Raw genomic sequence first — 6,602 nt, 5'->3', positions numbered from 1 at the left:
TGCTCTAAAAGTGTATGATAAATGAGCTGTAAGATGATGTGCTTGAGAGATGTGACGTTGGCGGACGAGTCAAGTCTTTTGGACGGCTCTTTTAAGTGAACGATGAGAACTGATTCGCAGTTGTTGTGAGCTGTTAGTTTGGGAGCCATTTTTATGGACATGCAGATACAATGTCACCTGGTTGGAAACTGAACTAATAATGTAAATGTTTTGATATTTTATTTCAGTGGTTCTTAATCTGTGTTCGATGAGTCGGCCTCAGGGGTTTGGCGGAGCCTCGGCTGCAAAGGTCAAGACACACCCGACTCATCGTGTAAATAAAAACTTCTCCCTATCGGCGTATTATGGATACCCCAAACAATGTTCCCTCCAATTTTCCATATGCGTGAGCAAACGTAAAACTCCTTGAGCATTCAGTGGAGCACATGTGAGCGATGTCAGGCGTGCACATGCACTTTGGCCACACCTGCAGCACACCTGTCCAAAACCTGACTAAGGCCCCGTTTATCCAGGGTAAATCACACCTAACCTTATCCGTGTCCACACACAACAATGCCACCGTTTAAGACCCCCGCACCCCATGCGTCCGCCGGAGCAACACGTCCAAGTACGCATGCGCGGAAAATGCACACCTCATAGTCATCTCCAGTGTTGCTTTTTGTGTAAGTTCTTAAATGTAACTTATCTGAACAATATCCAGTCTTGTGGTATTTCAATGAACTGGAATCCAGTGTGCTGTGGGGCCCTATTGTAGTGAATCACACATGAGCCATCAAAAATTAATCAAATCTTTATTAGACATGTAAACAATGTCATAAAGAACAATTTACATCAGTTAATCTAGGGACCTAGATATCTGGTCAGGACACTTTTCACTCTTTTGCCTTCACCTTCATTGTCCATTCCTTTTTGGTGACTATATACTCTGGACCTAGACGTCGAGTCCGCGATGTCACTTCCTGTGTGGGCGTGGTTTTTCTGGTGTCACGTCCTCTCCGAACTCACTTTGTAAACGATCAATGAGTCCATACGAAGCTAAGTGCCGGAGATTCAAGAAATAAATGGTGCACTTACCCGTGTAGAAATGTGTCCGAGGAGGGGGACCTCAAACGATGGTTTAGTGTGGCTGAAACGGGGCTTAGGCTAAATAATTATTCGTTTAAGGGGTTAAACGACTTAGTGTAGACATGGCCTGAATAACAAGTTAAATGTTTTATTATTATAATCAAATGACAACAGTCATTTCCATGAGATGATTTTCTAATTTAAGTGTTTTGGCCCACTTACAATGACAATAACAACAAATATAGTGTTTTACGAGCTGTGTACTAGTATTGTATGTCTGGGTGGGGTTCCTGCTTTGGAAACAATTTGTACCCCTTTCAGATATCGCATTTAGTTCCCAAATGAGCTTGCAAAGTCTCTCGACAAGAGAGTCATATCCAGCATGGGTGAGACAGCCGTTCACGTTTGCTGTTGAGACAACAAATGTCAATGATGAATACCTCGACAAAATCATTGCAATTCAGCAGAGGCAGGTTCAACAGCAACTTTTCAAAACAACAACGCTCTCAACGTTTTGGTGTTGACAAAAGGAAAAGTATCCAGTTATTGCTAAGAAAGCCCTGGAATTTTTTTATACCGTTTGTTACAATATATCTTTGCGAGCAATCCTTTCTGAGGATGCTGGACATAAAATCGAAGAAAAGGAACAGACTTTGCTGTGAAAATGACATGAGAGTGGCACTTGCCAAGGTGAAGCCACGCATATCTGAACTGGTCTCTCAAAGGCAACAGCAGAAGTCACACTGATTTGTAGGTGTGTCATTTGTTGTGAGTTCATGCATGTGTTGGTTTTGTTCTTTGAACAAGGGGATATTCATGCACGGGTCATTATGTGCACCAGTAAAAAAACATATAACTTTGTCTTGAATTTGAAAAAAAACAAAACATTTTATTCTTCACTAAAAAGGGTTCGGTGAATGCGCATATGAAACTGGTGGGGTTCGGTACCTCCAACAACGTTTAGAACCACTGTTTTATTTTTTTATTTTTATTGAGTTACATTTTATATGGATTCACTTTTATGGTTTATTGTTCTGATGTAGGTCAAGTGCACACACACACTCGGTAGGGTAGTACAATTTTGTATTTACCTTTTTATTATGTCTTATTTTTTATTCAAATTTTATGTGGACTTTTGTAAACATACACACACATACACTTTATTCTTAGTTGTTTTGTGTATGTTTATCTGTATTCTTAAATTACTACAAAGTTATTTCTAAATAGTGATATCACTGTCAAAGCCAGGGGATATGGGACCACCTTATTCAAATCAAATCAAACTATTTATATAGCACTTTTAATTGCACAGACAAGTGGCAAGCACAAAGTGTTGTACAAAACAAACAAACTAAAAAAAAAGACAAAACAAACGCATTCTTGTATTTGTTACTTTCTTGAGACTGCTGAAAAATACCTCTTTAGGACCACCCTTTCTAGGGAAATAAAGATGTGTATTTACAACATTAATAATATATACATACTATGCAAATATAAAAAAGGTAAGCTTTTAGTTAATTTTTTGTTGTTGAATTTTTTGTTTGTAATTGTTTTTTAATCTTCATTATTTACTTCAAGTTATTACAGTATGTCTCGATATACATATTTATTTAATTTTTTTAAATTTTGGCCAAAGGGGGCGCATTTCAATTTCTTACACACACTTGTTTTTACATATGTTGGCCAGAGGTGGTGCACTTCAATTTTTTTACACACACTTGTTATTTCATATTGTGGGGAGGTGGGGCCGGAGCAGGGCCGGTCCGTGGCATAGGCCGTATAGGCAAATGCTAAGGGCGCCGTCCATCAGGGGGCGCCACGCCAGTTCCACAAATGTTGGAGAAAAAAAAAAAAGTTGGTACTATTATTTCTAAATACAAAAAATAATCCCACGTTAATTAAAATGCAAAGTAAAGCCTATTTAATAGAAATATTATTTGTTACAACATTACGCTCCCCCCCCCCCCCCCCCCCCACCTCTCCCCCCGCACGGTGCGCCCCCTCCCTTCCCGTATCATGACTCTTTTTGGACGTCACCACATCAAAAAATCAACACAAGATGTCAAAACGGCCAAAACTGTAAGGTGCCCAGGGAAGAAAAAAGAGAAAAGAAGAGGAGGAGAAACGAGAAAAGACAGAGGTAGCAGGTAGGTAACGTGAGCCTACATGAAATTATTTGTCTGTTACAGAATGTGATAGTAACCTGGCTTTTTAGCATTAAGCTAATGTTACATGATTCGGCAATTGCTAATCAATAAATAGCTAGTTCTGTTTTAACGTCGGGTTAATATTGTGGAGGGGGCTAAATTGTTATGGAAAATAATAATGTAACGTTAGGTAATTACAGTACTCCCACCTTACATTCCTCAGGGACATTTGTATTAGATCTTTTAAGCAGGTGTTTTTTGTTTACATTGTTATTGCCTTCTGGTTAGCTAATGTTTGCCCTGCAGGTAATAGTCACTTTTCCACCCCTTTATATATTAGGTATAGTTGTAAGTAAAAAAAAAAAAAGGTCAAAGACAAAGCTATTCGGTTTCTTGTGAGTATATACACTTCACTGCCGATGTGGGGGGGCGCCACCTAAAATCTTGCCTAGGGCGCCAGATTGGTTAGGGCCGGGCCTGGGCCGGAGGACCGACGGCGAGGCGTGCTGCGCCGAAGCCCGCTCCAAGATGGCGGCGAGGAGGCGGGGACGACGAGCAAGCGGCGAGACGGGGCGCGCCGAGACCGACGCGGCAATCGTGACCAGGTGCGGGAATCGCGCACCTGGTCACAATCAGCTAATCCCCTCGCAGCAGTTAAAAGAACAGCGGCCGAGAACGACAGGGAGAAGGAGACGGAGAGAGACTGGGAGAAGAGAGAGAACCAGAGACAGACACGGAGAGAAGCGGATGCGGAGCGAGCGCGCAGGAGAGCCAGAGGGAGGCGAAGACGTACGCGGCTGAAAAGCAGGCGGCGAAGCCGGAAGCAGGTGGAAGTGCTGAAAAGCACGAAATAGACTTTTATTATTGAAAAATAAAGAAGCCTAAAACTGCCCGCAGCTATGTCCTTCCTAGCAGTGACGTGCGGTGAGGTTCATGGCTGGTGAGGCAATGACTTCATCACAGTCAGATTTACAAACATATGAACCCTAAAGAGTATCTTATTCACCATTTGATTGGCAGCAGTTAACGGGTTATGTTTAAAAGCTCATACCAGCATTCTTCCCTGTTTGGCACTCAGCATCAAGGGTTGGAATGGCTGCCCACTGCTCCCCTCACCTCCCAGGGGGTGAACAAGGGGATGGGTCAAATGCAGAGGACAGATTTCACCACACCTAGTGTGTGTGTGACAATCATTGGTACTTTAACTTAACTTTAACTTTACACATACAAAATGTAGCACACAAAAAAGCACATTTAATTAAAAAAAATGTTATTAAGGTCTTACCTTTACTTATAAATGAAGTCCATACGCAGCTCCTTCTGAACAAAAGCATCGATAACTTGTTTATAGAAGTCTTCCTTATCTTTCTTCAGTTTTAAAAGTCTCTCTGTCTCGATGGAGATCTTCCTTTAATTATTACCTCCTGCTTCGATTGAAAGTCTCGTTTAGAAAAATGTTTTATTTTAGATATGTAATCCTCCATGTTAAAAGTCCAGGCGAGAGGAAAAAATAAACGATCGCTAACTGTTGCTGCTTGTTGTCACTTATTCTGCAGCCGAGTAGTCGCAAGAATGATCGCTGAGATCACTAGCGCCCTCTACCACCAGGAGGCGGGATTACTGCGAGCCTCACACAGTGCGTCTTCGCAGCCATTTTTTGATTGCTCAGCACAAGAAATACGTTACACACATACAGTTGTTGACAAAATACACTGTACATTATATACCTCAGCTAACTAAACTATGGAAATGTATAATATAATTCATATAGCAATACGGTCTCACTGCACAGCAGGCCAGCAGTTAGCCGAGTCATTGCGCAATCCATGGTGAGGCTCAACTGGCTGCTGATCACCGCAAGTCTCTTCTCAGTATTTGAACGGCAAATGTGAAAATTCAGCGATTTTGAATAAAGGTAATCTAAAACTGGTGAAGTTAAATGGAAAATAACTTTATAGTATAATCACTGGATACATTTAACAATTTAATACATTTTTTTTCTTTTTACATTTTTTTTCTTTCCATGTTGGCACGTGAGGCCCCGCCTCACTTGTCTCCCCTGACTGCACGTCACTGGTTCCTAGATGGTCCTGGAAACCCCCCCGACAGCCTAGGACTGTCACACATATGTTGACCAGAGGGGGTGCACATTTAAAACCGACACACAGTCAATTTGAAAAATCCCTCTTTTTTGGGACCACTCTAATTTTGATAGATTTCACCACCAGGGGTGCAAATTAGATATTCTCTGTTAGATGCAATGGTTTTCTGTAGCGGGACCATAATTTCGGCCCTAACTTGTTCACCGGTCCTCATATGGAAGGTACTTTTCCCTGTTGATGTCTCAAGAAGGGTACAATTCAAGAACACACACACACACACACACACACACACACACACACACACACACACACACACACACACACACACACACACAGTACTATTGACAATAACAAGGCAAAAGCAAAACATGGCATTTCACTCAGGATTTGAAGTAAAAACACCACCTTTGAGGCATCCACGCTGGAGAATAACTAAAGTTTACGTTGTAAATGCACATATATTTTTATCACGTTTTAAGGAAAATTGACAGTAAAAACAAAATAAATATTTCAGAATTATTCTCACTAATATGGTAATATTTGTGCAAATGTAAATTATTCTGATCCACATTTTATAGCGGTTACCAGTGATTATTTTGTTGCTAAAAAAAGATATAAAAACATTTTAAAAAACAACATAAGGAGACAATCTTTTGAAAGGCTCTTTTAAAGGAATGGCTCCGCAAGATTCTGCTCCCTTCAAAGAGCCCTAAATTCCAACTGTAACGTGCTTCCTAATACCTCATGTGTTGCAACAACAGCTCTCACTGCATCACGCTGTCTGTCGAGCAGGTCATGGTCACAGTGCTGCAGCATGCTGCTCAATGTACTTCACACTTGTGTCACCACAGCACCCATGCATGTTTCATCTTCTCTTTGATATTTAAAAATAGCTCGCTGAGAAAACGTCCCGGTACTCTTCCATCTTGGTGTGTGTAAAGCCGTCCACGGTGTTCCACTTGCAGGTGTAGACAGGTGGGAGTCAGTCACAGCCCCAACTGAGCCCGCCGAACGTTGACCTCACGCCCACACACTGCATCAACTCCCCGGACCCTCAGCAAAATATACACACTGAATCACGCTTACTTTTACAGTCACGATGCATCTTCCATGCACTGAACAGAAACACATCTCTGTGGCCACAGAATGTTGACTGTTCAGATCGTAGGTGCCGATCTACATTTCTGCCAGTGGGGTCTTGGTGTAAATGGTAAATAGTAAATGGGTTATACTTGTAAGGCGCTTTTCTACCTTCAAGGTTTTCAAAGCGCTTTGACACTATTTCCAC

Source organism: Nerophis lumbriciformis, linkage group LG01, assembly GCF_033978685.3.
Source record: "Nerophis lumbriciformis linkage group LG01, RoL_Nlum_v2.1, whole genome shotgun sequence".
Lineage (NCBI taxonomy): Eukaryota > Metazoa > Chordata > Actinopteri > Syngnathiformes > Syngnathidae > Nerophis > Nerophis lumbriciformis.
The sequence above is the reverse complement of the archived record's forward strand: the minus strand, read 5'-3'. Positions refer to the sequence as shown.